Genomic DNA, 21,056 nt, shown 5'->3' on the forward strand with positions numbered 1-21,056 from the left:
ACATCAAAATAAGTGTTTTTCTGCTTTATTGAGAATAGAAATTAGCATTTAAAACTAGGGCAGGCTAGGGTGTAGCTCATATGGTATAGAGCTTGCCTAGCATGAGTTCAACCACCAGCACCGCATAAACTCAGTGTGATAGCATAAACCTTGGTGGACAGAGGCAGAAAAATCAAGAGTTCAAGGTCACCTTGAGTTATATAACAAGTTTGAGGTCAGCCAGGGTAGGTGAGGCACTGGATCAAAGACATAAAAACAGGCTGATAAAATGCTCACTGGGTAAAGGTGCTTGCTGCCAAGCCTGTAGATTTGAGTTTAATCCCTGGGAACCTCATAGTGAAAGGAGAAAACCAACCCCCATCAGTTTTCTGACTTCCATAGACTTGCCATGTGTGTTCTGTGAGGCAGAAATCAGTTTGTGCCACAGGCTGGATGGCATAGAGGCTGGCACAGCACTTGCACGTATGTATGTAAAGGACCATATTGAGGCAGACCTGGCACTCATGCCAAGGAGAAGACTATATCAGACACTATACACTCTCCCAGTTTTCTTGTATACATCCCCTATTTAATATATGTAATATAATTACACTTTTATCGATCAACTTTGCCTTGCTCTGGTTTTTTTTTTTTTTTAATAGACTTCCCTAAACAGCACACATTGTCCTGGAATTAAAGGTCTCCCTGCCCCAGAGCTCTTGCCCATCCCTAGACAAGGCACCCAGACACCCCCTACACTAAATCCATGAACCCCACGAGCTCCACTCCTCCATTCTGTGGAAGCCTGGTACCTTATCTAGCTAGACACCAGACTCATGATACCAGTTTAATCCATCCCCACCACCTGAGAACTGCTTCTTTCCGGGGATGTTACTAGAATCATACCAGGAGCTCTTCCCATTCCTGTGACCTGCCAAGGAACACATGCCCAGCCTATCTTCTTAAGTCCCTTTCTGCCTCCCTATCACACAGGGAGGTTCAATTTGAACCACTAACTCTATCCACCGCTACCTAGTACCCTTGTCCCATCCATATCTGGGAAACTTAGATTCCCACCTCAACTCTTTCTTATCAACTCTACCCATTGCGGTGACTGGAGGACTGCCCTAAGCAATGAACAGACACCAGATGTACTAGTGACTCCACCCATCCCCTGCAAATCACCAAAGTGTCACAGGTCCTGCACCTGCCTTCTACTTCCCTTACACCTATCTTCCCTTCAGCGAGGGAATCTCAGTCTTACAACATCAACCCTACTTAAGGTAAAGTCCTAGACACCTCTCCCAGACTCTCAAGGACTAAGAATCAGATAACATTTATGTACAAAAGTTGTGCAATACGATCACCTGGCAAGACTACAAAACAGGGAAGGAGATGAAAGATGGAAGGCTTAACACTGGCTCACAATGTCTGCTCTTTGGCCAGGAAGAAGGTGGTGTTTGTCACATGAAATACCAAGAAGTATCAGCCATTTAGATTCTAGGAGGTGAGTTTCCATGTACTTTGGTGCCACAAAGTACAGAAAAAACTAGATGAGAGTTTCAAACAGAAATGTGGTAAGGATGCTTGTCAGGGACAGGTGGAGGATACCTGCCTGTGCTTCAGGTCTCCCAAGGAGCTTTCTGGCCCCCTAGATAAAATGATTTCTAGAGAAGAGGAAGCCTGGACATATCAGCCATACATTCTGCACATTTGCTCCCAGCGCCATGGCTGAACCAGCTTGTGCAGATGCCTATTCAGAGGCCATGTCTTGGAGTCATACTGTGGTACCACTAAACATCCAGAAGTCTGGCTGGAATCCTTACATTTAGTGTAATGATGCAAATGGATGCAGAGGTGCCTAAGGACCAGAATACAATTTCTCACTGCTTCTCTGGATTTTCCTTTGTACACGGTAACTAGAATCTTTATCAACCAGGTCTAGAAGTTCAGAGAAACTCTAGAAAGTTAACAGTGCTTTCTTGCCCTTAGGAACTAGAGATTGTTCTTATAGTCTCTGGGCCTAAGACCCTGACCATAAATGTTAAAGCAGTGTTGGCAGGGTTGAGGGTTTCAGAAAGAACCACCCAGAAGCTTTGATGTTTTCAGAATTTGCACATGAAAATTCTGAAAGACTCTTGTTTCCAAAATAAATGATAAATCTGTTGGGGATGGTCAACATTTACACAAAATAACAGTAGAATTTATTTTGACAAGGGGAAAATGAGACTTTAATAATAACTAATGGAGAATAAATTGTAGTCTTTGGTCAGCAATCACACTTAGGTGGCATGTACCATAAACCTAGCACTATTGCACTGCTCATAAGCACAAGTTGAGGTTAGATAAGAAAAGCCATAGTAGCTCAGTCAGCTTCTAAGCCAGCTGTCAAAAGTCTCAGTGGTAACATACAGTTTCTGAAATGGAAAAGCAATTTTCATTCTAGGAAGATTTAGAATTAATCATAGGAACTTCAATCTTAGAAGGACCCTCATTAAGACACAGATATTCTCAAGGTAGGTCAAAACCTTCCATCCTGCAGGAAAGTTCATTAAGCCCAGGACATAAACAATAGGTTTCAGGAAGTCCCTGAAACTAACTAGACACACAAGGCCCCACCCCTCTCGAAGCATATAGAAGCACTAAAAACTGCTGAGAGACACTCACAGACCAGCCAGGCCACCTGAGAGACACAGAGACCAATCAAGCTGCTTAAAAGACTCTCATATAAATTGATTGATCTGGAAGAGGCTTAGACCAACTGATATAACAGGAAATGATACTCTCTGACATACGGACCTACCTTTAGGCTATACAGTACACTAGAATTTTCCAGATTCCATGAGGGATGTTATTTTGGAGAAATGGTTGTCTTTGAGTCATTTCTGCCCGCAAGTAACTCCTCATCCATATTTCTGTAAGCAACCTCAGTAAAACTCAGTGGTTCACCAAGTTAAATTTTGGTGACATCTTCACTTTGTTCTATCATTAGCTCTCTATCTGGAGTAACCATTCACTTCTATCCAAGAATGGTATCATATGCTATACTAGTGTAGGACACTGCGAATTTAGATTAATCATTTTTATAATTTATTTATTTTAGTTTTTATTGATTAATTTAATCATTTATTTTGAAATGGTCTTTGGCCCAGGCTGCCAATGAATGACCTGATGTTTCTACCTCTATTTCTTAAAAATGGACATTAGAGGTGTGTGCCACTACACTGATATCAGTTATTTGAGTACTAGAAAAGGCTTGATTTTATGTTTAAAAATGTTAGTACCTTGGAGTGTAGGAAAAAAATTAGCAGAGTAGCTTTGTCTGAGGCCATTTTCCTAAGTAAGCCCTATTTCAAAGACCTTGGCACATATCTAGAACAGTAGTTCTTACCCCTCCTAATGTTGCAGTTCTTCAATATGGTTGTGGTGATCTCTAACCATAAAATTGTTTTTGTTGTTTCTTCATAATTGCAATTTTGCTACTGTTATGAACTGGATTGTACATACATCTGTGTTTTATGATGGCTTTAGGCAACACCTGTGAAAGGATTGCCCCAAAGAGGTCGTGACCAATAGGTTGATAACCACTGCTGTAACATGAAGTAAACACAATCTCACATCAGACATTCTGACTCTCTGGCTTTTACAAGCTTTCCAAGTTTTGTTTATGATAATCTTTTAGCCTTAGGTATATAGGCTGGTTGTAGACTTGGAACTCTATAGTCAGTTGTGAGGAAAGAATATTCTTAGCAGACTCTGGGTCCCCATGAACATTGTAGGGGAGGAATGATGAGACTGTTGAACACAAGCAAAAGATAACATTATCTTTATGCAAGCAGAAGAGGTGTAGTTTTTAAAATTAGTGTGTGTGTATGTGTTACTTATATTTTTAGCTATTTTTAACAGCAACTGGATTGGAATCAGTGTGCATTTAGGAAGAGTGGTTGAAAGTTTAGTGTCTTCTGTTTGAAGAGAGAAAAGAAAGTATAACTCAAAAATATAATGGGCATAAATATCATTTAATGTTTAAGATTAGAATCTTGTTGGGCGTGGTGGCACATGCCTTTAATCCCAGCACTCGGGAGGCAGAGGCAGGCAGATTTCTGAGTTTGAGGCCAGCCTGGTCTACAGAGTGAGTTCCAGGACAGCCAGATCTATACAGAGAAACCCTGTCTCGAAAAACAAACAAACAAACAAACAAACAAACAAACAAACAAACAAACCAACGAAAGAAAGAAAGAAAGAAAGAAAGAAAGAAAGAAAGAAAGAAAGAAAGAAAGAAAGAAAGATTAGAATCTTGACTTTACCAAATAAAGCATTGGAGAGTCATGAATTCAGATAGCCATTGGGAAAATGTACATGTTGATGAAGTCAAACATTATACCCTGCTGGTGTTTTGTGAAGACTTTTCAATGATTTTCAAAGAAATCAAACTAAAATATCTTTGGTGATTATACTTTAGAGAAGTGAGAAGGTTTTCAGGTTTCCTGCCAGTGTGAGCTGAAGAAAAGGGAACTCCAGGGATTCTTTGGACTTTCCTTTTGTGTCCCTGCTACTGGATGTGCCTCAGGAAAAAGCAAAGAGCTTCTGGCCAAGGAGGAAGCAACCATGAGAAAGCTAAGCCCACACTAAGAACTGGCAGTACCTTCAGTGACCCACCAGCATTGTTCAAGCCCAACCTATCTTCCTGTTTTCATGGAACTTGCAATCATATTTTGCATTTAACTGACACATATTGCAACAACTTGGGCCTTGCTATCAAACTTATTTCCATACAAACTCCTCCACTCTACCAAATTTAAATACGATTGGCGAAACAAGCATAGCTACAAATTTAACCTATCAAAGCTGCAGAAGAAAACAGGCATTGTTTTCTGTTATGTTCTTTGAGCGAAACCTTAATTTTAAATAGTCTGGAGTCAATTTAAAAACCTCAAAGTATAAGCAACAGAAACCAAAGTTACTTGGCATCATCAGAACCCAATTCTCCTACCATGGCAAGTCCTGGATACACCATCACACTGGAAAGGCAAGATTCTGATCTAAAATTACTTCTCATGATGGGGAGAGAGAACTTTAAGAAGGACATAGATAACTCCCTTAAAGAAATAGAGGAGAACATGGATAAACAGCTAGAAGCCTTTAAAGAGGAAACACAAAAATCCCTTAAAGAATTACAGAAAAACACAACCAAACAGACGAAGGAAATGAACAAAACCATTCAATATCTAAAAATGAAAATAGAAAAAAAATAAAGAAAGCACAAAGGGAGACAACCCTGGAGTTAGAAAACCTAGAAAAGAGATCAGGTGTCATAGATGAAAGCATCACCACTAGAATACAAGGGACAGAAGAGAGAATCTCAGGTGCAGAAGATACTATAGAAAACATTGACACAACAGAGACAATGCAAAATGCAAAAAGCTCCTAACCCAAAACATTCAGGAAATCCAGGACACAATGAGAAGACTAAACCTAAGGATAATAAGTACAGAAGAGAGTGAAGATTCCCAACTAAAAGGGCCGGTAATTCAATAAAATTATAGAAGAAACGTTCCCTAACCTAAAGAAAGAAGTGCCCATGAACATATAAGAAGCCTACAGAACTCCAAATAGGTTGGATCAGAAAAAAAATTCCTCCTGTCAATAATAATTAAAACATCAAAAGCATTAAACAAAGAAAGAATATTAAAACTAGTAAGGGAAAAAGGTCAAGTAACAAATAAAGGCAGACATTACAGAAAAGAAAGAGCAAAATTAAGGATGTGGAAAGAAACAAACAATACACATCCCAACCAATTAATTCTGTGGAAACACATGTTTCCAGTACCATATTGTTCTTGCATAATAAAATAAAGTAAAAATAAAAATAAAGTAAAAATTGTAAGCAAAGCTAGTTTACTCAAGCAAATGGCAAGTGTTCTCATGCAATGGGGGCAGGAGAGTGGGGGAGGTAGAGGAGGAGAGGGAGGAGGAGAAGATGAGAGAATATAGCAGTACAGCTTTGCCACAGATAACTGAAGGGCAAAACAGTAACTTCTGGTATTTGCTATTTTCACTAATTATCCATGCCTTTTTGCCTGGGTTTTAAGAGGACTGAAAGGGTTGCCTGCGTTTGTGCCTTGGTGATAAGTCCTTTATTTCTGAAACATGTCTGTACTGAAAAATCTAAACACTGTGCTCATGAGCGACACCGTGTGAAGGTCTTCACACGTTTAAAATGTTAAATCACATACAAACTAAATATCCTCTGCTTGAAACAAAAAATATGTATTAGCTACTTTTCTTACACTGTGATAAAATACTTTAACAAAGGAAACTTTAGGAAGAAAGGGTTTATTTGTCTCTGAGCTTGAGGGCATATTGCATTATGGAGAGGCAGTTCTGGCAACCGAGACATTTGACTGCTGATCACACTGCATCTGCATCCAGGAAGCAGAAAGAGATGGATGCTGGTGCCTAGATTGCTTTCTCCTCATTTAGGAGAGAGAGAGAGAGACAGAGAGACAGAGAGAGACAGAGACAGAGACAGAGACACAGAGACAAACAGAGAGACAGACAGACAGAGAGAGACAGACAGAGACAGACAGACAGAGACAGACAGACAGAGACAGACAGACAGAGACAGACAGACAGAGACAGACAGAGGGATAGAGAAACAGAAAGAGAATGAGAATGTTTTGGCTAATTAAAAGATAAAAAATTTGACAGAAATACTTAAATAGAAAAATCATTTGGGAGTCTTGAGATAACTCAGCCAGTAGAGGCAAACAATCACAGGACTGGCAATCTGAGTTCGATCTGTGGATCTCACAAGGTGGAAGGAAGAGAATCTATACCTTAGAGTTGCCCTCTGACCTACAGAAGTACCAGGCAGGACCTCCCCTCACCCCCCACCACTCCAAAGGGGTCTGGACATATGGGTTTTAATGTACTTAGCATGAAAGGCATATCTAAAACTAAGACAAGTTCAGAAGAACTGCCATAGAACACAAAAACCAAAGCTTTTAGAATTTAAAGAATACTTCAGGCTAGTTTTGGATGCCCTACCTACTTTTCTGAATGCAACAATTCTGTTATTTGAAACATTGTTTGATTATTTCTAAGGGAAACATGAAGTGTGCAGTAAAGATAGTTAGGGAGGTGGAGTAAAGAGGAGAGGGTTTCCCCACTATCAAGGTGAAGGCCAGTTTGTCCACTTTCTCCTGTTTTCATTTTAATTATAGGAATTAGAGCTTTGGAGCTGGAGAGATGGCTGCACCACTAAAGACTAGGTTCACAAACAAAATTATAAAAAGTTGGAGATTTGTATGGAGAGAAGAACACATGTCCTAGTTTATGTGGCAAATTCTCACTTACACATTTCCCCTCTCCAATATAAATAGTGCCTCCTTCCACTACTTGAAGATCATCTCAGCTACAGATGAAAACTAAAAGTACCCAAGTACATACAAGCAGCACTAACTGGATATTTGTTTCAGAAGTGTGTGTGTGTGTGTGTGTGTGTGTGTGTGTGTGTGTGTGTGTGTATGACATGAAGTTGAGGGGAAAATGTGCTGGGGGTGAGTTCTCAAGGGGCTGAAGGGGGGCCAGTAGAGTATATATATACTCAACCTATATTGTATACACATATGAAGAGAAGAAGAATCATTTGCTTGACTCTGGCACCCTCTGGTGATTAAAGCATGAAACATCTTTACACAAACAAGTTTTCCTAAAAGCATTAGGCCATTCACATTCTGATATTGCTTATTCCTAGAGGAGAAAGTAACACAAACTATTAACATTCCAAGTTGGACCATCTAACAGTCCTCACTAAACTTAAGCTTTGAATTCCACTTCCTTAAACTTTGTCACTATCGGATTCTCACCACCACTGCCATCTTTCACACTGTCCAGCATGCCTTTTGTCTCAGATCTCAGTAACTCAGTACACAGTTGACCTTCCCAACACTCTTCCCTGCTTCTGCAAAGTTCTCCCAGGTAATGTCTTGGGGGTTGCCACCCCCAATTTCTCTCCCTTTCAAGTCACCATTAGTAACCCAATTCTTCCTCGAGACCGCTCAAGAAGCTGCACACCACTCCCTCACTGTGCTGCATCCTGTGTGGCCTTCTTTAGTTCCCATGTTCCCACGCCTGCTGAAAGTCCACAATCTTTTGCTATATTCACACCTCTGAGAGCACCTAAACTCCCTCTTTTACCTAGGCAGACTCTAGACAAAACCCACTAACTCTAACTTCTCTATTTTTTTTTCCATCCTGCATGAAACTGGGGGAAACATATAAGAATAATGACTCATCTGATTTTAAATTCAGGGTCAAGAATTCTGATGTCTCACTGGTATCCAGCTGATACTGTATGGTGGCTAGCCTTAGCCTTTTGCAGTCTCTCTCTCTCTCTCTCTCTCTCTCTCTGGGGGGGGCGGGGGAGGGAGAAAGAGAAAGTCTTGCTATGTGCCATCACTCCTGTCCTTGTCCTTATTTTTCTATTTCAATAGTCATTTGATTCATTCATTCATTCATTCATTCATTCTCCCAATCATATTCACCCCCCCCCCATGCACATGTGTGTATCATTCTCAAGTGATAATATCATTTCCTGCTTTTCTGAGAAAATTGAAGCAAAGGGGAACTTTGAGATTACTGGCAGTGCTCACTTTATTGTAATGAGAGGAACAGTCTACCTTTCTAAGTAAAGGCCAGGGCACCTGCTTTGTATCAAATCCCATTTCTTTCCTTGCTCAGTGACAGCCATTTCCTCTTTCTCCTCTGTATCATCTTATAAATATGAAGTCTTCCGGATCACTTGGCACAGCATAAACATGCTGGTATTTATTTACCCCATCTTCAGTCGTTCTCTCTCTCTCTCTTTTTTTCAGTTTTTTCAATCGTTCTCTTAATCCCACATTTCCTTCCAATTGTTCTATTGCTCTGCTCTCTTTTACAACAACACTCTTCAAAAATCCCCACAAATTCCATCAGCTCTCTAGTCTTGTCCTTGGGTTCTCTTTCAAACCCACTCTACTCAAACAAAGAGATTAGTAATAAATTGCTGACTTAAATGTGGGATGATTTTGTAGGCAGCAATATTTATCTGGACTAACTGTCAGAGACAGTAACTTGGGCCTCCTCCAGAGGGAGTGAGCTTATCCTAAAAAACATGCTGCTTTAGGAGTTGTCAATTTAGGAAGAGCTGGGGATGTGTGGCTCTTGGGGGTTGTAATCATCAAAGCTAAGTATGGCCTCTCGTATCTGTAATCCCACCGCTAAGGAGGCTGAGTCAGAGGAACAGCAAACAGCAAGTTTAAGGCCAACCTTGGAATCCCAATCACCCAAAGAAATTAAATCAAAGTCATTGATGAGAGCACAATTCCCAAGGAATTAGGTCCCAAGGATTTAGAGTATAGCATGTTGGTGGAATAATGAAGGTGGCAGTAACAGTTTGAAAAGGATAGCCAATAAAATTCTAGAGTCTGCAATTGAAAAATCAGAAAATCTCTAACAAAATTTAGATAAAAGATAGCAACATTTACAGAAATAATGGGCCCATTATGTTCAGCCAGGGGATGGGGCATGTCCATCTTCAACTTGACTCTCTGGGATAATCCTTCCATCAGTACATAAAAAATTCACTGATGAGTCAGCAGGTGGCATAGAAACTAAAGACACTTGCTGTTAAGCACAATGACCAAAGATCAATCACTAGGACTCACATGGTGGAAGGGGAGAATCAACTTCTCCAAGTTGTTCTATGACCTCTACACACGCTCTATAGTATCATCGCATGCACCCCTAACCAAATAAATGCTTAAAAATGAATAGATTAGAACTAGAGAACTGGCTCAGCTGTTAAGAGTGCTTGCTGTATAATCATGAAAGTCAGAGTTTGAATTCCAGCATCTATGTTACAAGTTGGATGTCTCATGTATGCCTGTAACACCCACTCTGAGACGGGCCAGAGACAAGAGAATGACTGGGGATTGCTGGCTTCCATCCTACCAAGAAAATGAGTTTCACATTCAGGCAGAGACCCTGGCTCAAAGAAGTAGGCACAGGGTAATTAAGGTGGGTATGTTGACTCTCTCTTCTGGCCTCCATGCATGTAGATAAATGTGTGTACTTACAATAAGAATGCATACACTTGGACAGACACATATACACATACATACATACATACATACATACATACATACATACATACATATTTTAAAACTGGTAGCTATGGCTCACGTCTAATAAATGCTTTGGTGAGCCAGACACAAAGAAGATATAATAATAGATGACTTAAATCTGAAGAACTCTGTAGGTCAGACAGAATGTTAGGTGTGATTGACATGGAAATGGATACCCTAACTTCAGGGCGACAACAGTGACCTCAAAGGCCAGCAGGTACAGCTTCACTGTTAGAGAGAATATGGTACAATTTCCAGGGTAAGCTAGAGGGATGAGAGGTAACCAGACTTCTCTGACCCCTTGTTGTACTCAATGGCAAGAGCACAATGATCATGGGACTGAGATCCTCATGACATACACAGGGAAGCAGAAACTTAGGGGACCAAAGCATGCCTTATACCCAATACTCAGCACTAAGTCCATGCAGAGACTGAGAGCCCTCTGAGGAGCATATATTGGAAGTTTTTCTTTTTTCTTTTTTTGTAGTGATTCTTTTTATTTTTCAATTTTGAACACATACACACATATAAAATATACTTTTTTATCTTTCTCCTTATTATCCTCCTTTCCTCCTACCCTCCACTAAATTTTGTCTTCCCCCTTCTGGTTATTTTTGTGTGCAAGTGTGTGTGCGTGTGTGTGTGTGCGTGCACGCGTGTGTGGTGTATATGTGTCCCACTGTATTTAATTAGGATTGCTTGCATGGGGGGAGGGAATTATTAACAGATACAAATGTAACCTGAGTCTTAGATTAAAGTTATTATACAGGGGATACTTATATTTAAAAGTGTGTTTTATTTAATAATCTTACGTAAGAAGCACAATTGATCCTGGTTGAGAACTACTAATAGAAACAAATATTTATCAATAGTTACATGTGGTGAGCCTCAGTAAATGTCAATTCTCAGGGTATATTAGCTCAACAGCAGGGTGTAGGTCAGTAGGAAGACATCCTCACAACCCTGGTTCAAGTGCAGCAGCACCACCCCTCACAAAGCCTTAAGGAAAATACTGATTTAGGAAACTGCTCTCCAGGATTCTGATTTAATAGGATTAGGATAATGTCTGTGGATTTGGATTTGCAATTAATACCCAGTAATAATCACCATAAGTTTGTCAATTAGTGCTTGTCTAGAAATACACTTTGGATAATGCTGCCCCAACGAGATCTACTCAGGGCGACTCTTGGGCAAGGAAAGAGTCCACACTTACAGGGGTTATTAGATATGGCTTCTAAAATTGTCCACCTGACCTGAAACTATTCAAAGACTGAGCCTTGCAGAGGAGCATGTAGATTGCAGGCCTTGCAGAGTGGCAGCTGTGATGGGAGCGAGCATTAAACAGGGTTCTCTTGAACTTGCCCTTCCACTCCCAAGAACACAGAAACAATGCAAGTGTGAACCCCAAATCCAAAAACCCCCAAACTGAAGCATTCCATAGTCTGAAACACTTGGAGTAACAAAATGTTGAATATTGTACAAGTGGCCTTCTATGACACATCACAGTAAAAATGCAGGTAGAGTTGCCTGCAGACTGTACTGCAAAGTATATGTGAATAAGGAAGTGTGAACATGTCTTGCACTTAGATTTGGGTCTGATCCTCAGTGTTTAAGGAATACATACACATATTTTCAAGTCTGAATCACTTATGGCCCCAACTATTTTGGATCAAGGGATGCTCAGCCTGTACTGTGTCCCTAAGAAAAGTGCAGAGATTAATTCCAAAAATAGGGAAGATAACCAAAACCTTCCCCTAAGTCCTATTTAAGTCATCTCCTTAGAGGAAACAAAAACAAAGTAGATTGCTAGATCATTACAGCCTCAATCAGATTGAAATGCCAATCTCCAAGGCTGCACAAGACTAAGATTTTTAGTATAGACAACATAGCATCTAGTACCCAGTATGCAGCCACTAACCTAACAAATATTTCCTAACTGAAAATCTGACAACTGACACAGAATATAAGGATATTTGTATGTCCACTGAAGCACACCATTAAGGAGATTTTAAAATATCAGATGGCTAAAATAACTGACTCTTGGAATGCCCATAACATTTTTCCCCAGGCTTTCTCAGAGTCCATCAATGGTTCCATGTCACAAATTGGCTCTGGCAGCATACAAGGATAACACAGTTGCACTTAAAGCATGCTTTTCACTTTTCTCAGGGTGCTCTGCCTATCACTCTTGCAGTGTCCCCAGTCTACCAACAGCCAAAGCCAATGCTAAGCAATTGTTGTGATACAATTACCCAGGATGACCAGGTGTCCCCCAAGTTTCAATAAATGTACACTTTTCCAATCCAAGGAAGATCAACTTAATCCTTCAAGGATAATCTCACACTCATGGTGGAAGTTTAATTGTCTGGCCTGCAGACCCTCTGCATTATGTTCATGACACTAAAGAATACTTTATCTAGCATCACACTGCACATCACTTCCTTGCAACAAGAACAAGGATATTGTCGTGTATTTGACATAACGTTGCTTCTCACCACAGGCATATATATATGGCATATGAGGTTTGGAAATACCCACATGTTCCCAAAATTCACTACATACCCCTATTATGATGAAAGAGCTGACTTCATAGAACGGTGAATGGGCCTGTGGAGAGTGCCATTAAGCTGCAGTGTAAGCTGTCGCCTTAAGCCAGCAGTAACTATTGAATACAAATGCCCAGCTGTGGGAACCATAAAGTGATTACTCCATCCACACTGGTCTTCTACATCACCCATGCCTTTCTCCACTGCCTGCCTCTCTCTCTGTCTCTTCAGACTGCCTTCAAATAGCTGTCTGTAACACTTTGTTGTTAAACCTCCTTTTTGCCTCCCTGAATAACTTTTATACACTGTTTCATACATTTATTTTCCTCTTCTTTATTATCTATCTATGAGGTAAGTTCCAAACAAGTAGGGATTTCTGGTTCTTTCTTCTATCACCAGTGTCAAAAAGAGTGCCAGAGTCATAGCCGGACTGACCTGGAGAGTAAAGAGTACCTCTGCCTACATCATGGATGCTTGGCAAACCTCTGCTGTAAAAGATCTAACAGAAGCTATTTCAGACTTCTGAGCATGTAGCGTCTGTTCTCACCACTCCTCTCTGGTGTTGTGACATAAAAGCAGAATGGGCTGCTAACTAAATGTGTGATGTGTGGAGAAGAAAGAAAGGGCTTTGCTCAAAGATGAAGGAACATGCAGTAAAGGAGACACCTACACCCTAACCTGGCTTACAGCATCTAGGAACTCCTGGAGAGAAACTTCTAAATTTAAAGACAACACATAAGAATGAAAGACAACCAGGGCAGGGATGTTGTTTGATTTTGTTTTCCTCAGCTCTTTAGTCATGTGCTCAGCCAAATCCAGTCCTGTCTGTACCTTCCAGCCCATTCTTAAAAAGCAAAATCTCTAGAGAGTTACGGTAAGCACTTGTTACCTACTCAAGACTGGAATACAAACTTGTAGGTTGTTAAAAGGCAGAATTTGAGGGCTAGGGATACAGCTTAGAGGTAGGACACTGGCTAGCCTATCACAATTTGAATTTGATTTCAACCCCTGATAAAATTTAAAAATTCTAAGGCAAATGCAGTGGTGCATGACTTTAATCCTAGCATCAAGAGGTGGGGACAGGCAGATCAAGTTTGAGGCCAGCTTAGTTGACATACCCAGTTGGAGACCAACCAAGGCTACACAGTGAGACCATGTCTTTAAAACAAAATAAACTAATTTAAAAAAAAAGTAGAATCTCGGGGTAATAGCAGGGTTTTTAATTTCCAGTTCCTTGTGGCACTGTGAATGAACCCAGAGCCTTAAATATGCTAGGCAAGTGACCAACTACTGAGTTACATCTCCAGTTCTTGTTCTTATTTCTTTAACTAGTTAAATTCATTCTTTGCTGATTGCATCCATGCATGCAACACATTCTGACTACTCTTAAACCACCATACTCTCATCCTATATTTTAATAAGATCCTCCAGTGACTCATTCACATACTCAAGTGTAGAAAGTACAGATCTAATCACACATTTGTAGATGCACAAGTCAAAACAAAACAAGACAAGACAAGACAAAACAAAACAAAACAAAACAAAAACAACCCTCCATTTAGCATGAAGATATAAAAACAAGACAGGTCTGGGAGAAGAGCTAAGAGGTAGGTCATTTGCATGGCATGCATAAGTTCCTAAGATCCTAAGAAAAGATCATCTCTTAACAGAAGAAAACAAGAATGACAACTTACCTCAGCTATGTGTAATGAGGTGTTAAAAGGAGAACTGTTCAGGCCTCAGTGAGATGCAGCAATATTGTACACTGGAGAAAGAGCTCAGCTAGGATCCATGCCTGCCACAAAAGCCACCCTAAGAGTATGTCCACTCTTGCTTGCAGTGGAGTTGAGAAAAAGCAGGGAGAGGACGAGGAAGACAATCCCCAAAGTTGGTAAGTTTTGCCTAAAGAGACAGGCAAAATCAAGACTTTCCAAAAATCTAGCTTCCAGGAAATTAATGAATATCCTCAGTTAATTTCAGGACGACAGTAGTGAATATCTGTTAGCTGGTTATCCTGAATCAAGAAAGAAATGTGGGTTCCAACTCAAGACAACCTAACCCCTCTTATCAGCTTTGAAGGTTTTTTTCTGGAGTTGCTGGCAAGGAGACTGGAAAAGAGGAAATCCAGGCAGAGAGATCTTTTTATATCTTGTGCTCTGGGCAGCAGCATCTCCAGCCTTAACAGTAACTGTATTTTAGAATCGAGGGAGTAAACCTATTTTAGCAGTGCTTCCCGTCCCCGCCCCCACCCCACCCCCCCCCCACCCCCCGCGTAAACTTCCTGTCTCTTAGTCCTATAGAAGGGGGTTCTCCTTTTGCAGACGCTGCCTTAAAAAAAAAAGTAAGCAGGAAGAAGATACATTTGAAAAAGAAGCGAATGAAAACCAAAGCAAAACCAGAGTTAGGTTTCACTGCAAGGCCCACCCGGGATTTAAAGAGGAAAGGCGAGCTGTTCGTGTAATGTGCGATGGCCACACTGTCCTTTTATAAACAAAAGCTGTGAACAGCTGGTCAGACTGCGATGACAGAATTCTGAAATGTCTGAAGTTACTTACATACCTCAGACTGTGGGGTGGGGAGGAAAGAGATAACGGTTTCTTTTCAGAGAATAAACAGAATGTTTTATAGCGGCGGTACAGAAAGCTAAAGGTCATTTACTACAACACGAAGCTGCTTAATCTGGCCTCGCATTGTTATCACAGTTAGTGCCAGAGCCTCGGCACTGATGGTCAGCTACTCATTCTTAGGAAGTCTATATTTATAAACCTAACGTAAAAAAGCAAAGGAGAATCAATCATACCGTGGAATGAAGGGCAAAGAAATCCACAGACGGTTGGACGGGACACCACACACACACACACACACACACACACACACACACACACACCGCTAATCCCTGCCCCAGCCATCCTCAAGCTTCAGGTTCCTAATGGTCTGGCCAATCACTGCTGTCTGAGATCCAAGCTTTCTGGTGGGTCATCGGAGAAGTTGTAAATCTTGCTCAAGGGGACAGTTCTTTGTCAAGCTGAAATGTCTTCCTGGCTTCCTCTCAGCCTTTTCTTTCTCCCAGCATGAGAGATTCTTGGGTAATTTGTAATTTCTTTGGGGCTATTGTTTCAATAGTCTGACAGCCAAAAGGATAGGCACAAGTGTCTTTAAAGTATCTTCTTCCTGCCAGGCATCAAACCTGCCTGGTTACAGCATCAAAACTATACGTAATCCAAAACAAAGGAAAAAATGTTCAATACAGTTAAAAAGCCTTAACCAAGTCTCTGTGGTCAGCTTTAATACTATGTCGTCTTTATGACCAAATCCCACCGCCCCTGTACACTTCTCCCCACCAAGTCCACAAACTGATAGGTTTTGGATTTGAGGTTGGTGATTCCAGGGGACACAGATCGATGACTGGGGACTAAGGAGTTTATTATGAGAGTTATTCATGCCGTGAACACACAGACAGGAGCAGCAGAATGCCAGGGCCTCTCAGAAGAGTTTGGGTCGCAAACACTAGTGACCTCATGGGGAAGTTTCTACAGAGAATCAGAGCCTACGCACAGAAGAGAAGGCCTCTTCCCATACACTTTTAGGAAGTGGGGTTCACAACAAGAGTCTACAGTCAGGCTCTCAGATTCCCAGGCAGGAAGCAGAGGATGGGGTGAGGAACAAACTGTGACAAGTCTTTGGTGTAGTTGCACTTCCCAGGTGAGCCTGTTAGCAAGCGACACACAAAGTACCAGAAGCATGACTGTCAGTATCTGTGAGAGGAGTCCAGAGAGGCTGGGATCTAACAGATCCTTACACAAACCTCTAAGTTACCAAGTGAGCTGAAGGAAACGTACGTACTCGCTGGGCATCAAAGAGCGTCCCTTCTGCATGGAGACAATGCTAGATTTATAAGTATAAGCTAATTGCGCTTACACACAGAAGCTTCCTCCTTACAGCCACAGCTGTCAATGACTCTCTAATCCTCTAATCCTGTAGCCCAGGTGCCCAGCTTTCAGGAGAATGGCAAGTGTCATTCACACTTCCCCAAGGTTACCAGACACCGAGGACATCAGAGGGCTTCGGGTATAATGGATCCACCTCAACTAGATGTTCTTTTCCCCTTCAGCATTCTCAGAGTCATGCAATCCTTCTCCAGAATGCAGGGCCACCTCCCTTGTGACCTGGGAATCAAGGACAGCTTGGCTCACACTGAGGATGACTCATTAAGCATATGACATGAGACCTTTCCCACTGAGACCTATAAGAAGGGACTCCAGTTCTGCTTCATGATCCTGAACTCTTATAGAACCCACCCATGCTGTGTGTGTATGTCTTCCTATGACACTGGGGCAAGGAGCTTGCTCAGAACTCCTGCCATGCTGCTGTTTTGTCCTCCTACCCATGTAATTAATAATTCTTCAAATAAGTCTCTTATCCCAAGGACAGTCTCCCTCAGTGGCCCCATTACATTCCAAACCCCAAACCTTTCAGACAAGTTTAATACAAATCAAGCATTGTATATAAGAAGAAACAAGAGAGACCCTGCCTCAAGCTATGTAAAGGGAGACCTCCTAAATGTTAGGTTCTGACCTCAACCCATGGATGGTGCAAGCACAGATGTGTGCATGTGCTCTAACACACACACACACACACACACACACACACACACCAAATAAATAAATTAATTAAAAATATTTATTTTAAAAGATGGGGAGCTGATGAGACGGCTCAGTGGATTATGACCAAGGTTCAAGGTTCATGCTACATGACCAAAGTTCCATACCTAGAACCCATATGGTGGAAAAAGATCTGACTCTCACAAGTTGTCCTCTGACTCCACTCATGCATTATGGTGTGTGCACACCAATACATATGCACACAGAATCAATAAGTAAAAATGTATTTAAAAAGAAAGAAAGAAAAAGAGAGAGAGAGAGAGAGAGAGAGAGAGAGAGAGAGAGAGAGAGAGGAAGGAAGGAAGAAAGGAAGGAAGGAAGGAAGGAAGGAAGGAAGGAAGGAAGGAAGGAAGGAAGGAAGGAAGAAAAAAAAAACTAGACGGGCAGTGGTGGCACACGCCTTTAATCCCAGCACTTGGGAGACAGAAACAGGCAAATTTCTGAGTTCGAGGCCAGCCTGGTCTGCAGAGTGAGTTCCAGGACAGCCAGGACTACACAGAGAAACCCTGTCTCGAAAAATAAAAAAAAAGAAGAAAGAAAGAAAGAAAGAAAGAAAGAAAGAAAGAAAGAAAGAAAGAAAGAAGGAAGGAAGGAAGGAAGGAAGGAAGGAAGGAAGGAAGGAAAGAAAGAAAGAAAGAAAGAAGGAAAGAGCGAGGTTTTTGTCTGGGAGCATGCAGCAGTGTGGCAGTCCTGGAAGAAGCAGAGATCTACAGAGAAACACACGTCCTATTCTAGGTATCTTCCATACCAGACTATTGAAGAAATGGTTATCAAGGAAATGGAATCTCCCCCAGGATCTCATGTTGAGGTAGGAAAGGGCTGAAGCTTGCTGCTGATACAGAAAAGTGGATAGATACACTTTGAGTTTGATAGAAGCAAGCTTTCCTCAGATGGACTTTAATTCAGGATTTAAGGACTCAGACACCCATGGTCACACAAAACTTCCACTAAGTCAGTGGCCCCTGAGTTCTTATCTCTTCAGTTCAAAAAATGAAATTCACAGATAATGAGAAAATGGTAAAGCAAACACACCACAGCTCTCATCTTAACGGAAATAAGAGGACAGTTTATCCCGAAGCCATTTCAAGTGACCATTGTCCAGGAACACAGATTGAAGTCACCCCAGACTCTATGTCCCAATGTGGAAGCAATTTCACAGTTTTACAGAACAAAGTCAAAATCAAGGCAAATTTAGTCAGATGACATTTGTAGCTTTGGGGTTGGTAGAAGCTAGGAGTCTGCTAAGTTAGTAAATTTCAAAAGGTTTTTATCTATTAGTCACAGAATGTTAGTTCTGACACAGAGGTGGTTAAGGTATGGCTACTGGGAGGAGGACTCGCTAAAACTAGTCCAAGACAAGGTAATTAGCCTGCACCATTCCACTCTCTCCATGGTATTGCAGATCTAATCGGTCTGCTCAGACACAGCTTCCTCTCAGGAGTTGTCATTCACAATTCCCTTGTCTACAAAGCATCACATTTTGGTCAGGAGCGATGCCACATGTTATTTGTTAAATATCATAAGTTCCCTCACAACTAGGAAGCTCATTGTAGGACCTGATGTAGATGAGGCTGAATAGTGGGCAGGACAGCATCTTCAGGAGAGAGAATAGCTGGTAAAGGCCATTAAGAAACAAAATCCTGGATCATATCAATCCATTCGTTCAGGATCATCACCTGAATTATTTTTTATACTCTCTGTACTTGACATAACATGTGAGCTAAGATGACTATACCTAAATTAAGTAATCAACAACACAGTTGGATATAATGGCGTGAAGGTAAAAAAGGAAACATGTCTAAAACCAAACTTTGTAACCAGATTGACTTTGTATTTCCCCTGTATTTAGAATTATTTGTAATATATGAACTAACATATTTAAATGGTTAGAAAGGGACTTTGGGAGAAGTCAGTGTAGCATTATCCTTCCCCCCTTCTTATTAGTAAGATACAAATTGTTTAGCTTTTTAATCTTAGCTAATTGTATTATAGGACAGCTTAGATACTAATTAAATCAAGAAACATCACTACTTAAGTTATAAAACATTGTGAATATTGCTGTTAGACTTTTAGACTGATGTCTTCTGTATAATTTGGATAAGAAAAGCTAACTTGAGACACAGGTTTTAAATGATCATTTAGTAAAAGGATAAAATAAAAGTTTTTAAAGTTCTTTTGTTTTTGGTAAATATTACTAAGAACAAATTAATATTTAAGAATATGGATGCAAAAATTAAGCATTAGCTTTATCTTAAGGTTTTGGATTAAATTAAATTTTACAACCTCTCTATTTTTTTTACATAGAAAACAGATATTTTATTCTTAATATTTCAGTTTTATTCCCTGTATTACTGGTAATGATAAGTGGAAATGTATTGCTTAATTTATCTTTACCATAGTAATTTGTACTGGGTTTTCTTTATATCAATTTTTCCCTATTGAATTTCATATATATATATATATATATATATATATATATATATATATATGAAATATATATATGAGTATTGACACTTTTGCCATGAATGTTATAGGGCATTTCTCCAAGGTTTTCAAATTGTCCCTAATTTTACATGGAGTGTTCCACCTTTATCTTATGACATGCTTAGAAAAGACTTTTCTTTTTTCTTTTTTCTATTGGATATTTTATTTGTTTACATTTCAAATGTTATCCCATTTCCTGGTTTCCCCGATGAAACTCCCCTATCCCCACCCCAACCCTTCTCCTATGAGGGTGTCCCACCCACCCCAATCCCACCTCACCACCCTAGCATTCCTCTACACTAGGGCATCAAGCCATCACAGGACCAAGGGCCTCCCCTCACATTGATGCCAGATAAAGTCCCTTCAGCTCCTTCAGTCCTTCCCCTAACTCCTCCATTGGGGTCCCTGTGTTCAGTCCGATGGTTGACTGCAAGCATCCGCATCTCTATTGGTCATGATCTAGCAGAGCCTCTCAGGAGATTGCTGTATCAGGCTCCTGTCAGCAAGCACTTCTTGGCATCAGCAATAGTGTGTGGGTTTGTTGTCTGCATGTGGATCCCCAGGTGGGGAAGCCTCTGGATGGCCTTTCCTTTAGTCTCTGTTCTGCTCTTTATCCCTGTATTTCCTTTAGACAGGAGCAAATCTTTGGAATAGAGTTTAGTATTTCAAGGGAGTGCACAGGAAGATCATATCCTACAGAAGGAGCAACTGTCTCTTAAAGTTAATGTATGGCCTCAAGAAATATGGGTCAAGTTAATGTATATCCTCAAGCAATACAAGCCAGAAGTGGGATAAGGATCAAAGAGATAGCATCTACACCAGTACTGTGTGAGTATGTATATCTTACCCTAAAAGCAGATTTGAAAATGTTTTAATTTAAAAACTCATATTAATCGTCCCCCTTTAAGATGTGTTCTCTTTAAGATGAGTACTCTGGTTTCTATGTTGACATGTATTATGAAAACAACAACAAAACATATAAGCACACACACACACACACACACACACACACACATATATATATATACATATATATAAAATCATACATAATAGACATTTAATAGCTGGGTGGTCAGCCATGGTGCATGGCTTTAATTCCAGGACCCAGAAGGCAGAGTCCCAGAAACTGTCTCAAAAAAAAAAAAAATCAAAACCACAAAAAAAAGAAAGAAAAAGATTTTGAACATTATTATTTGATTATTTGTTTGTATTAC

At 40.5% G+C, this 21,056-nt stretch overlaps 1 protein-coding gene across 3 annotated transcripts in view; it reads right to left on the reverse strand.

The window, feature by feature from the left end:
* Abcg2 (ATP binding cassette subfamily G member 2 (JR blood group)) overlaps positions 1 to 21,056 on the reverse strand; it is a 119,983-nt gene that overhangs the window by 91,656 nt on the left and 7,271 nt on the right. Inside the window, exon 1 of one of the 3 annotated variants that reach the window (XM_029478607.2) lies at positions 14,392 to 14,851. The exons of the other annotated variants lie outside the window; for them this stretch is intronic. The gene's annotated coding sequence lies outside the window, so the exon portion shown is untranslated. Of the gene's footprint in view, positions 1 to 14,391; positions 14,852 to 21,056 lie in introns of those variants that run through there. 3 annotated transcript variants of the gene reach the window in all.

This window comes from Mus caroli, unplaced genomic scaffold, assembly GCF_978045245.1.
Source record: "Mus caroli unplaced genomic scaffold, Mus_caroli_1 scaffold_7, whole genome shotgun sequence".
NCBI classification, from domain to species: Eukaryota; Metazoa; Chordata; class Mammalia; order Rodentia; family Muridae; genus Mus; species Mus caroli.